Here is a 14,145-nt window from a genome sequence, read left to right as displayed (position 1 = left end):
GGTGATGGAGGAATCTCGGATGGATATGATTCGGTGAGTACAACTATATCAGGCTTGACTCGTCTATGGCACAGATCTCCCACCACCAGGGGCATTAGTAAGGAGAATTCTGCAGTATCAACTGGGCTGAGATTACCTTAGAGTTGTCCTGACACAACGCCTGGTAGGGTTGCCAACCCTTCAGGATTGACCTGGGGTCTCCAGGAATGGAAGGGAAGGGAAGGCTAATCTCAGGACACCGCTGCAAACAACCCGGGAGAAAAATAGAGGGCTTTAAAAAAAATTGTATTTTTTTCTTTCATTTTCTTTGAACACCTTTGCTTATTAGTTATAAAAAAAAATTGGAGGTGTGGATAAAAAGCTGTTTGACAGTCAAGAATCATCCAATCAGTCTTTCATTTCCCAATTAGTGTAGAATCTCGGCTGCCCGTGTCCTAACTCGCACCAAGTCCCGTTCACCCTTCACCCCTGTGCTCGCTGACCTACATTGGCTCCTGGTTAAGCAGCGCCTCGATTTCAAAATTCTCATACTGGTTTTCAAATCCCTCCATGGCTTCGCCCCACTCCCTATCTCTAATCTCCTCCAGCCCCCACCCACCCACCCACACCGAGATATCTGCGCTTTTCCAATGCTGCCCTCTTGAGCATCCCTGATTTTTATCGCTCCACCGTTGGCGGCCGTGACTTCAGCTGCCTGGGCTTTAAGCTCTGGAATTGCCTCCCTAATCCTCTCTGCCTCTCTACCTCTCTTTCCAACACTCCTTAAAACCTACCTCTTTGACCAAGCTTTTGGTCATCTGCCCTAATTTCTCCTCGGTGTCAACTGTTATGTCTTATGATACTCCTGTGAAGCGCCTTGGGACATTTTACTACGTTAAAGGCGCTATATAAATACAAGTGGTTGTTGTTGTAGAAGGCAGTGTGCCGCAAGGATGGATGTTTCAGGCAACAAATGGCGGGAACCTGGGGGCAGGAGGTCACGTGATAAAACCTCCAGGGATACATCCAACCAGAGTTGGCAACGCTATAGAATATCACAGCACAGAAGGAGGCCATTCGGCCCATCGAGTCTGTGCCGGCTCTTTCGAAGAGCGATCCAGTTAGTCCCACTCCCCCGCTCTTTCCCCACATCCGGGCAATTTTTTCTCCTTGAAGTATTTATCCAGTTCCCTTTTGAAGTCTACTATTGAATCTGCCTCCACCGCCCTATCAGGCAGCGCATTCCAAATCCTAACCACTCGCTGCGTAAAAAAGTTTTCCCTCATGTCGCCTCTGGTTCTTTTGCCAATCACCTTGACTCTGTGCCCTCTGGTTATCGGCCCTTCAGCCATTGGAAACAGTTTCTCTTTATTTACTCTATCTAAACCCTTCATGATTTTGAACACCTCTACCAAATCTCCTCTTAGCCTCCTCTGCTCCAAGGAGAACAACCCCAGCTTCTCCAGTCTATCCACGTAACTGAAGTCCCTCATCCCCGATACCATTCTAGTAAATCTCCTCTGCACACTCTCCAAAGCCTTTACATCCTTCCTAAAGTGTGGTGCTCAGAATTGGACACAATACTCCAGCTGGGGCCGAACTAATGTTTTATAAAAGGTTTAGCATAACTTCCTGGCTTTTGTACTCTATGGGCTGGATTTTGTCATGGGGCGGGCTGGGGTCGTGTCATCCACTTTTCATGTTATCCATCCGATTCCAAATCGATGTGGGAGAATTATGCGATTTTCACATAATTGGGCAATTGAGTTCCAGCGTGTGGGAACCCATGGCCCAATTATTTTTTTCAGTCTGAAACTCGCCTCCCATGACATCATCATTGCTGCTGTATTTAAGGTCTGCAAGAAGCCTCGCTTCTTCTGCAGACTGCCAACCTTTTGGCCTTTGCAGTGAGAGGGACCTGGAGGCAGAATGAGCAGCGGGAGACCTAAGTCTGCTCCCAGGTTTGATGACTTCGCCCTGCAAGCTTTGGTGGAGGGAGCAAGAGCTAGTAAGGAGGTGCTCTTCCCTTCTTCAGGGAGGAAGAAGCCTCCCCAGCAGACGAAGCTTGTGTGGGTCCAGGTGGCCCAGGAGGTGAACTCGTTGTCCCTCATCTGCAGAACCTGGCTTCAGTGCAGGAAGAGGTTTCATGACCTTCTGTGCACTGGAAAAGTGAGTATGACTTTGCCATCACCCTCAATCTGATCCCCATTGCCTTTCCTCACCAGCACTCAGCTTTAGCAATCTCTTCCTCCACATCCCACTTGACACTGACATCCCTGCACCCTTACCCATTCCCTCTCTCTCTATGGTCATAGTCACCTAACTATTCGACTATGCAGCCCTCACACTCCCTATCACTGTGATGCTATGAAAACAACTTACAAAACACAGGGAGGGCCCTTGGTCTTGCCAACTCACTCCATCTTTGTCTCCTTCTAAGCATCTATGCTATGGATTCTCTACACTCATTCCTTCATTCTCACTCAAACTCCACTTGTCTCCCTCATTGCAGGAAAAGAGAGCGCACAATAAGAGGGAAAGAGCGAGTACAGGAGGAGGGCCACCCTCAGTAGCCCACCTCACCCCCCGGGAGGAGGTGGTCCTGGAGATTGTGGGACTGGAGGACGATGCGCAAGTGGGGGATGGACAGACGGGTGCATCAGAGAAAACTGGCAGAACAGTTTTTCATCTCTCTCATTGACATTGCATGAGTCGCTGATAATGATTCTGAAGCTCTAACAGATGGACTTATGATCATCTGCAAGATGCAATGTGCATGTAACCTTGGCCTCACATCTCTGACTCTTTCCTTTACTCCCCCACAGGACCATCACAAGCACCCGTCCCCACTATCCAGGAGGAACAGCCTGAGTCTCCAGGCTCCTCAGAGGAAGCTGCAACCTCTGAGGGTGCAGCGTCAGCAGAATTCAGCCAACCCAGCACCAGCGCAGACACTCACACCTCGGTGGGACCATCGCGAGATAGAGTAGTGTTGTCACCTGGTGTATCACAGCTCACAAGTGAGCATCAGTAGATTGTGGAGACAGGGACAGCAGTGGAGAGTCCTAGTCGGAGGGCGCAGGACTCTCCCAGCTCAGCTCAGCTGCATGTCGACCCTCTGCCTCTGGGTCCATCCATAAGATCAGCGATGCTGGAACTCCAGGAACAGGTGCAGGAGTCTCTGGCAGGTTTTGTCTCCAGGGTCACTGTGACTGTGGAGTGAATGCAGGAGTCCATTGCGAACATGAGCAGAGCCTTTGTGGAGTCATTGGTGCATGAACGCAGCACCACGGAAAGGATGGCAACCTCCGTGGAGGTGATAAGTCGCCAGAGTGCAGAAAACATGGTGAGTGTTCTGAATAGAATGACACCTCTGGAGGAGTGATGGTCAGCTATTGAACAGAGAAACCAGAGCTTCATGGAAGTCCTTCCGAGTAGGACTACCAGTGCAGATCCGAGTCCCCATGGCCCCCCCTGATGTGCAGCAAGGTGCTCTCAAGCTACTTGCAAGCACTGAGGGGGACCTGACCCATGAGAGGGAAGTTGGTGGCAGACATCAAGGAAGTGGGGGCTCCTCTCCAAGTGCTCACACTTCCATGCCACTGCAGAGCCCTCGGTCAGAGCCCCACTAGAGTCTCCACCCAACCGAGATCGGCGTCTCAACCCCTGCACAGCTGCAGGAGCAGCAGACTGTTGACGAGCCCTCACAGGTTCACAACCCCAGAGGATGCCCGCCAAAGGTGTCGAGACAGGAGCAGCAAGAAAGTGAGCAAGGGGCCTCCACATCTGCTGAAGCCACAGGGGAAGCACCACGTAGGAGCACGCGTAAGAGAAAGATACTGCACAAATAGTCACAAGGGTAGTCACTTGGGTGAAATGTTGCGTTTATTTTTAAAATGCCAAAAGTTGGTTATTGTAAATAAAAATTCTGATGGTAACTGTTGCAGTTGTGGCATGTGTCATTTTGCAAATGGGACTTCTACATTGAGGGCTTAGGATTACTTGCAATTGTCAGTATGGTGGTCAGAGTGCTAGGAATCCACTGGTTCTTGGCCATTGTCGATGCTCTGGTAAGAAGCTGCGAAGCAAAAGTGCTTGATTGGCTAGGCTAAGCAAATCTGGCCAAGATGAGTGCGTTCCTTGCATCCCGGGCAGCAATGTGGTCACACGCTGGCGCCTTCTGGCCTGTGCAGCTTCAGGTGGGTGAGCAGCAGCTTGGCGCTCCTGTTGTTGCTGCTGCTGTTGGTGGTGCTGTTGTTCATGGTTCTGCTGGTGCCGCGGCTGGTCTTCGTCCTCATCTGATGTCCAGAAGGAAAGGAAACAAATGGTTCCTATGCTTCTGGTATATGCCTCAGTTGAGGAAGCGCTCAGTCAAGGTGGCGAGAGGGGTTTCCCAGGAGGTCACACTGGAGATGGGTGTCAGGCTCCAAACTTCCACAGCTGTGGTTATGCCTTCTAAAAGTTCCCCCAGACCTGAGACAACAAAGTCCTGCCACCTGCAAATATTGGCTGATCAAATCTACTTTTTAATGGTGGAGCTGCAGCTGATAGTCAGCAATCCAATTGTGCTCCCACCAGGTTTCACCGTCGTGTTTCAGAGGAGACGTGAATCACGTGGGAAACGTGTTAAAATCAGAAAGGCCTCTCAAAATGCGATTATAGAGGCAATTTAGTGGTTGTTAAGAGCCTATCCCGCCTCTTGGAGACGGGACGGACGGGATCAGAAACCACGCATTTGGGAAAATTGCTTGGAGGCGGGATGGGGCCCGCCCGCCTGCCACTTTTTGCAATTTTAACACAGACGCCTCCATTCCCGCCTCCTCGGGCCTGGCAAAATCCAGCCCTCAGTGCCTCTATTTATAAAACCCAGGATCCCAGATGCTTCATTAACTGCTTTGTTAACCTGTCCTGCCACCTTCAAAGATTTGTGCACATGGATTTTCCTCTTATTACAGAACTTCATAGTGATTGTTTGCCAAGATTATGAACCCAAAAACCTGACTCGGAGGCGAGGGTGCTAACCACTGAGCCACAGCTTAAATAAACCATAAGCTTATTAAATTTGGGTGCGTCCCATAATTGACAACTAATGATCATCTGTATTTCTTCCCACCCAAATGGCCCTGATTAACACTGAGGGTTTGTCAAGGAGACATACAATGAGCCTTGTTTAATCTAAAGAGAATGAGGAGAAACTACAGTCCCACCAATTCAGCCTGACAGTCAATGAATTGATTAGCAGTTTGCATGATTGCAGTGAACTGGGTGAAAGGGATGACTTACTTCTAACAATTTACTTCAAGAATTTCAGAGAGGGATAATTATACTGATTCTACTAAATCAAATTAGAGTTGGTTTTTAAACCTTTGTGTATCTAATTTTCATTCTGCAATAAGAGATCGTGTGCGTGTACACAATAAACCTGGCATGACAGTGAAAATAGGCACATCTGGTTTTTGTATATTCATTCTCGGGATGAGGGCATCGCTGGCAAGGCCGGCATTTGTTTCCAGTCCCTAGTTGCAACTGTGTGGCTTGCCGGGACAGTTGAGAGTTAACCACGTTAGTGTGGGACTGGAGTCGCGTGTAGGCCCAGACCGGGTAAAGGACAGCAGGCTTTCTTCCCTAAAGGACATCAGTGAGCCAGTTGGGTTTTTATGACAATCCGACAGGCTTTTTTAAAAAAAAAACGAACTCAACTTCTCAAACTGCCATGGTGGGATTTGAAGACACGTTATCAGTCAAAAGAAGACCTTACTGAGGTGTATAAAATTATGAGGGGCCTAGATAAAGTGGATAGAAAGGACCTATTTCCCTTAGCAGAGAGGTCAAAAACAAGGCGGCACAGATTTAAAGTAATTGGTGGAAGGTTTAGAGGGGATATTTCATCACCCAGAGGGTTGTGGGGGTCTGGAACTCACTGCCTGAAAGGGTGGTAGAGGCAGAGACCCTCCCCACATTTTAAAAGTACTTGGATGTGCACTTGGGATGCTCTAACCTGCAGGGCTACGGACCAAGAGCTGAGAAGTGGGATTAGGTTGGATAGCTCTTTGTTGGCCGGCGCGGACACGATGGATCGAAATGGCCTCCTTCCGTGCTGTAACTTTCTATGATTCTAACTGGGCTTGCTGACCCACTCGGACATTGTGTGCACCACGGAATCAATGTAGGCCAGTGTGCAGGGCAGTTAGGAAGTGGTTAATCCTTTTTCCTGAAGGACATTGGTGAACCAGTTGTGTTAAAGAGGCAGGTTTTAAGGAGGGTCTTAAAGGAGGAAAGAGAGGAGAAGTTTAGGGAGGAAATTCCAGAGCTCAGGGCCTGGGCAGTCAAAGGCACGGCCACCTATGGTGGAGCGAAGAAACTCGAGGATGTGCAAGAGGCCAGAATTGGAGGAGCACAAAGATCTCGGAGGGTTGTGGGGCTGTAGGATGTTAGAGATAGGGAGGGGGGGGGGGGGGGGGTCCCCATGAAGGAATTTGAAAAATAAGGATGAGAATTTTAAAATTAAAGTGTTGCCAGACCGAGAGCCAGTGAAGTCAGCGAGCACAGGGGTGATGGGTGAATGGGACATCAAATGAAGACAGAACATGAGCTTGTTTTGATGCACCCACCACCAGTTCCATGGAACCATAGTTAGTGATTGAGAAGGGGGGGGCGGGGGGAAGGAAGGGGTCAAATGAAGAAAAAAGAAAATTGGATGCTCTTGTACAAGAGATTTCCTTCTTCCCTTTTGGAAATATTGCTGTTCCCCCAGGAAGAGGTTTTGAGCAAGGCTATCTCACTGAATCCAACCCATTGTGAGACACCAGGTTCAGGAATGCAATGGGGCATGTTGGAATTGTTGCATTTCCAACAAACATCCTCAGAAATTCTTAGTGGAAGAGGACGACATTTGACAAGATTAGGGAACTGGGACGGAAATAGAGGTACATCAGGCTGCTAAGAAAGCCATGCGTCAGTTCAATGCCTAAAGCACTCCACCAGCTGGTGACACAAGGAATGTGGGTGTCCATTAAGAGGTTATAGATAGGAAAACCAATGTTCAAATCCCTCCATGTACTCGCCATTCTCCATCTCTGTAACAACCTCCTCCAGCCCTACAATCCTGCGAGATCTCTGCGCTGCTCTATAAAATCACCCTCTGCATGCGACTCCTGCTAAATGATTTGAGGTGGCGTTGTTGGGAGGGGTCAGTCCACCCAGCAAATGCCTCATGGGAGTCAGAGAGCTGCAGTGATTGATGGGCAACAGTAGCTCAGCAAGGCTTGGCTCAACAGGCCACAGGTGCCTGGTGAGCAAGTGTCGAGACTGTGAAATGTCAGACCCACCATAGTGTGGCCCAACCCATTCCCAGCCCTCATCATATGCAAACCTCAGCCAGGAACCAGTCCATGTCAGCATTTACTACCCACATGAGCAAATAGTTCTAATCTTATTTACCCACCCTGCTCCTGTATCCCTACAACACAGTTTCCTTCATTCCATTGAAGGACTGTAAACTGACAAGATAGAAGGTTTTTTTTTGTGTGTACAAACCTTGACGAATTTATGGGCAATCAGCCCAGAGTAGGGATTTTCCACATCTGTAGCTCAGGTGCTTGCCAGATTATTTATTTGCTCACTATTAGATTTGAGTGACTGAGAACAAGGGCAGCAGGCGCATGGGAACACCACCACCTCCCAAGTTCCCCTCCAAGTCACACATCATCCTGAATTGGAAGTAGATCAGCCGTTCCTTCATTGTCGCTGGGTCAAAATCCTGGAACTCCCTCCCTAACAGCACTGCGGGAGCACCTTCACCACACGGACTGCAGCGGATCAAGGCAGTGGCTCACCACCACCTTCGAGGGCAATTAGGGATGGGCAATAATGCCAGCCTTGCCAGTGATGCCCACATCCCGTGAGTGAATAAAAAAAGCCATTATTTGATCTACAAACTTATCAGGATCAAGGAAGTGCTGAAGCCACTTTTGCAATAGGCAGAGATTGTGGGGGTGGAGGGGTGTCTGTGAAGTAAAGGGGTGGAAGTTATGTTAGAGCTATAGAGCTTTGGTTAGACCCCATTACTTCTGCATTCAGAACTGGGCACACCACCTCAGGAAGGATATACAGGAAACTTTGTGCTATCCGGCACCGACGGGACCAAGCTGTTGCCGTTCCCTCAAAACTGCCGGACACACCAGCGTTAATGTTGAAGCATACGGAGCTTTTTATCTCCGTATCTGACAACACTGTTGCTTAGCAACAGCTTCTAAACAGTCGGCCCGTACCTTGGAAGCGTCTCTGTAGCTTAGCAACAGCTTCAGAGAGACTTTCCAGAGCCTGACTGTTTGGAAAAAAAAACCTAACAAAACGGCTCCTGATTTTTGCCGGTGGCTCGAGCTTGCCGGACACTTAGCCTCTGGATAACACAAAGTTTCCTGTATAGGCATTGAAGGTGCAGTGTAATTTCACCAGAATTATACCAGGGGGAAAAGGGTTAAATTAGGACAGGTTGCCTAGACGAGGCTTGTATTCCCTCGTATTATGGTGCGATATAATTCAGGGGCTTATGATTAAAAGAAGTCGATAGGGTAGAGAGAGAAACTATTTCCACTGGTGGGAGCGCCCAGGACAAAGGGGCATAACTTTTAAATTAGTGCTAGGCGGTTCAAGGGTGATGTCAGGAAGCACTTCTTCACAAAGGGTAGTGGAAATCTGGAACTCGCCCCCAAAAAGCTGTAAAAGCTGGGCGCCAATTGAAAATGTCAAAACTGAGATTGATAGATTTGCGTGTTAGGCAAGGGTATTGAGGGATTATGGAACCAAGGTGGATAGATGGGGATGAGATACAGATCAGCATTGTCTAAGCAAGCTAAAGGTATATCTGCTGCCTACGCATTTAGAAACTTGGTGCAATTACATCTACTGTTTCTACATGAAGTGCAGCTCGGCACAGAGTGTAAAGCTGTGAGTTTGGTGAGAGAGGGAGTGAATCTTAAAGGTTAATCTCTTTTTTTTTTTTAAATCTAGTCATGTGCTTGCAATTAGCATTTAACTTAAATTTAAATTTACTGTTTCAAGTTTTAAGTTTCTTCCAGGCTTGGGCAGGGCTATGTGCTGGAGAGCAGGAGAGTGTAATTAATTAATTAACTGGTCTACTATGGTTCTGTAACTGCCAGGGAGTTCACTTATTTAAATCTCAGCAGTATAAATAAGGGCAGCTAGAGTGCAGTTTGTCATTGAGTGCAGCTCGGAACAGTGTGTAAAGCTGCGAGTTTGGTGAGCGAGGGAGTTCGGGGACGGAAGTGTTCCTTTCTTTTTCTATCTTGGTCAACTTCCAGGAGAGCAGGAGTTAAAAAGCTGCACAAGAGGGGACAGAGAACCAGTGGGAGTTCGGCTCTGTGACACCCCCCAACCGCATTTGGAGAAAAATAAAAGGTGACATCACAGGGAAAGGGGCAAGTGATTGGTTGGTGAGTATTTTGCTCACCTCTTATCTCAAAGCCCAGGAAATTTTAGTAATTCTAAGGTTTCATTAGTACTAGTTTGTTAGCAGTAATAAATCTTGTGTAGTAGGGTTTATTAATTAATAAAAATAAATTAAGACTCAATAAAGATGGGCAGGGCAGGTGATGTGTTGCAACTGAAGTACGTGGGAGCTCCTGGACACCAGTGTGATCCAGGACGAACATGTCTGCGGTAAGTCTCTGCAGCTTGAGGAGCTTCGGCTCAGAGTAGATGAGCTGGAGGCCGAGCTGCAGACTTTGCGATGCATTAGGGAGGGGGGAAAGTTACCTAGACACTTCATTCCAGGAGGCAGTCAGACCACTTAGGATAGGGTCTTCTGATTTGGTCAGTGGTCAGGGACAGGAGGATGTGACTGCGAGTGAGGCAGGTAAGGAGACCCAGGAGGTGGAGGAGCCTCAGCCTTTATGGATGAAAGCGGTGGCTGCAGGGTGGATGAGCAAACTGACCATGGCACCAAGGTACAGGAAGCCATTCAAGCAGGGGGAGTTAATAGGAATGTAGTGGTAATTGGGGACAGCAGTCGGGGGGGATAGATACAGTTCTCTGCAGCGAAGAGCGAGAGTCCAGACAGCTGCGTTGCCTACCTGGTGCCAGGGTTCAGGACATCTTGCAGTCAGAATCAGGGGAATTTATAATGGGGAACAAAGAAATGGCAGACCAATTAAATACATAATTTGTGTCCTCCTTTGTGAAGACAGAACCAAATAACCTCAGATGTCAGGGAACATAGGGTCTAATGAGGGAGGAATTGAATGAAATCAGTATGTGTAGGGAAATTGATGAGATTGAAGGCTGATAAATCCCCAAGACCTGATCATTTACATCCTAGGGTACGGAAGTGGCCCTAGAAATAGTAGATGCATTGCTGGTCATCTTCCAAAATTCTATAGACTCTGGAACAGTTCCCATGGATTGGAGGGTAGCTAATGTAACCCCACTATTCAAAAAAGGTGGTAGAGAAAAAACAGGGAATTACAGACCGGTAAGCCTGACATCAGTAGTGGGGAAAAGGCTAGAGTCCATTATAAAAGATGTAATAGAGCACTTGGAAAACAGTGGCAGGATCAGACAAAGTTAACATGGAGTTACAAAAGGTAAATCATGCTTGACTAATCTACTGGAATTTTGAAGTAGTAGCTGGTAGAATAGATAAGGGAGAACCAGTGGATGCAGTGTATTTGGACTTTCAGAAGGCATGCAATAAGGTCCCACATAAGAGATTGGCATGCAAAGTTAAAGCACTTGGGATTGGGGATAAGGTACTGACTTGGATAGAGAACTGGTTGGCAGACAGGAAGCAAAGAGCTGGAATAAACGGGTCTTTTTCCGAGTGGCAGGCAGCGACTAGTGGGGTACCGCAGGGATTGGTGCTAGGACCCCAGCTATGCACAATATATATTAATGATCTAGACAAGGGAACTAGATGTAATAACTCCAAGTTTGCAGACAACACAAAGCTGGGTGGGTGTGTGTGCTGTGAGGAGGATGCAGAGAAACTCCAGTATGATTTGGACAGGTTGGGTGATTATACTGCATCTGCCATGCATCTGCTCAATGTGGATAAACATGGTTATCCACTTTGGTGGCAAAAACAGGAAGACAGATTATTATCTGAACAGCAATAGATTGGGAGAAGGGGAAGTGCAATGAGACCTGGGTGTCCTTGTGCACCAGTCGCTGAAGGTAGGCATGCAGGTGCAGCAGGTGGTTAAGAAGACAAATGGTATGTTGGCCTTCATAGCGAGGATTAGAGTACAGGAACAAGGATGTCTTGCTGCAGTTGTACAGGGCCTTGGTGAGACCATACCTTGAATATTGTGTGCAGTTTTGGTCACCTTATCGGAGGAAGGATGTTCTTGCCATGGAGGGAGTGCAGCAAAGATTCACCAAACTGATACCTGGGATGGCAGGAATGATGTATGAGGAGAGATTGGGTCAATTGGGCTTATATCTGCTAGAGTTTAGAAGAATGAGGGGATCTCATTGAAACTTATAAAATTCTAACAGGACCAGACAGATGAGATGCAGGAAGGATGTTCCCAATTGGGGGTGGGGAGGAGGAGTCCAGAACCAGGGGTCACAGTCTAAGGATAAAGGGGTAAGCCATTTAGGACAGAGATGAGGAGGAATTTCTTCACCCAGAGAGTGGTGAACCTGTGGAATTCTCTACCACACAAGGCAGTTGAGGCTAATTCATTAAATATATTCAAGAAGGAGTTAGATATATTTCTTGAGGCTAAAGGGATCAAGGGATATGGGGAGAAAGCAGGGACAGGGTACTGAATTTGGATGATCAGCCATGATCTCATTAAATGGCGGAACAGGCTCAAGGGGCCGAATGGCCTACTCCTGCTCCTATCTTCTATGTTTCTATCTGCTCTGGGCTGGAGAGGAACTTGCAGTGGGAGGGAGAGAAGCCAGTGCTCATGGTCCATGTAGGTACCAATGACAGATAGAACTAGGAAAGAGGTTCTGCTGAGAGGGTATGAGCAGCTCGGGGCTAAATGAAAAAGCAGAACCTCAAGGTCAATAATGTCTGCATTATTACCTGATCCATGAACAAATTGGCATAGAGTAAATAAAATTAGAGTTGAATGCGTGGCTCAAAGACTGGTGTGGGAGAAATGGGTTTCAATTCCTGGGGCACTGGCACCAGTACTGGGGAAACTGGGATCTGCATCATTGGAACTGTTTTCACCTGAACCATGCTGGGACCAGTGTTCTGGCGAGTCATAACTAGGGTGGTAGAGATCTCTAAACTAAATATTGGGGGAATGGGATCAAATTTGGGAAGATGTGGTAATTCAAAGATTAGAGACAAGGCAATAGAGAAAGGTATTAATATGGGAAATGATAAACAGACTGTGATAGGAAGGGATAGAGAGTACAAATCTAAGAGTAAATCAACAGATAGGGCTAGGTTACAAAAGTAATAAAGGATAAAACTAAGGCTCTGCATCTGAATGCACAAAGCATTTGAAAACAGATGAACTGAGATCATATTTATTTATTTCTATTTGCACTAATAGCCATTACAGAAACATGGCTGCAGGATGACACAGATTGGGACCTGAATATTGAAGGGTACATGACATTTAGGAAGGACAGGAAGGTGGAGGGGTGGCTGTTAATTAATGATGGTATTGGCACAATAGAAAGGGATGACCTAAGTTCAGGAAACCAGGATGTAGAAGCGGTTTGGGTAGAGATGAGAAATAATAAAGGCAAGAAGTCACTTGTGGGAGTGGTGTACAGGCCCCCCTAACAGTAACCACATGGTAGGATGGAGTATAAAGGAATAATGGGAGCTTGTCAGAAGGATACAGCAATAATCATGGGGGATTTTAATCTGCATATATAGACTGGAAAAAAATCAGATGGGCAAAGGTAGCATAGATGAGTTCATGGAATGTTTCCAGGATAGTTTCTTACAACAGCATGTTCTGGAGCCAACCAGAGAGCAGGCTATACTAGACCTGGTATTATGCAACGAGATAGGATTAATGACCTCAGTGAAAGCGCCCTGAGGTAGCAGCGATCATAATATGATTGAATTTTACATTCAGTTAGAGAGCGAGCAAGTCCAAGAATAGTATTTTATACTTAAATAAGGGCAATTATGAGGGCATGAAAGCAGAGCTAGCTAAAGTGAACTGGAAAATTAGGTTAAGGGATAGGTCAATGGAGTTGCAGTGGCAGACATTGAAGGGGATATTTCTAAATACACAGAATATATACATTACAACAAGAAAAATTCCAAGGGGAGGACCTGCCATCTGTGGTTAACTAAAAAAGTTAAAGATAATAGTAAACTTAAAGAAAAAGCATATAATTGCAGAAAGATGGGTGGCAGGTCAGAAGATTGGACAGAATATAAAAACATCAAAGAATGACTAAGATTAATAAAGGAGAAAAATTAGAGTACGAGAGAAAGCTAGCTAGAAATAGGGGGGCACGGTGGCATAGTGGTTAGCACTGTTGCCTCACAGCGCCAGGGACCCGGGTTCAAATCTGGCCTCAGGCGACTGTCTGTGTGGAGTTTGCACATTCTCCCTGTGTCTGCGTGGGTTTCCTCCCACAGTCCAAAGATGTGCAGGTTAGGTTGATTTGGCTCTGATAAATTGACCCTTAGTGTTAGGGGATTAAATACATGGGGTTACAGGAATAGGGTGGGATATGTGTCGGTGCAGGCGCGATGGGCCGAAATGGCCTCTATCTGCACTGTAGATTCTGTGATTCTGTGAAATATAAACACAGATAGTAAGAGCTTCTATAGATATTTTAAAAAGTTAACAAAGTGAGTGTTGGTCCTATAAAAAGTGAGTCGGGGAATTAATAATGGAAAATAAGGAGATGGCAGTTGAATTGAACAGGTATTTTGCATGAGTCTTCACTAGAGGATACAAGTAACATCCCAGAAATGGCTGTAAATCAGGAAATGGAAGGGAGGGAGGAACAAGAAAATTAATCACCAGTGAAGTGGTACTGAGCAAATTGTTGGAGCTGTGGGCTGACAAGTCCCCGGGTCCTGATGGACTTCATCCTAGGATCTTAAAAGAAGTGGCTTGAGAGATAGTTGATGCGTTGGTTTTAATTTTCCAAAATTCTAGGTTCAGGGAAGGTTCCATTAGATTGGAAAATAGCAAATGTAACTCC

Source organism: Somniosus microcephalus, chromosome 4 (assembly GCF_052327205.1).
Source record: "Somniosus microcephalus isolate GS21.2 chromosome 4, FLI_Smic_1.0, whole genome shotgun sequence".
Lineage (NCBI taxonomy): Eukaryota > Metazoa > Chordata > Chondrichthyes > Squaliformes > Somniosidae > Somniosus > Somniosus microcephalus.
Note: the sequence above shows the minus strand (reverse complement) of the source record.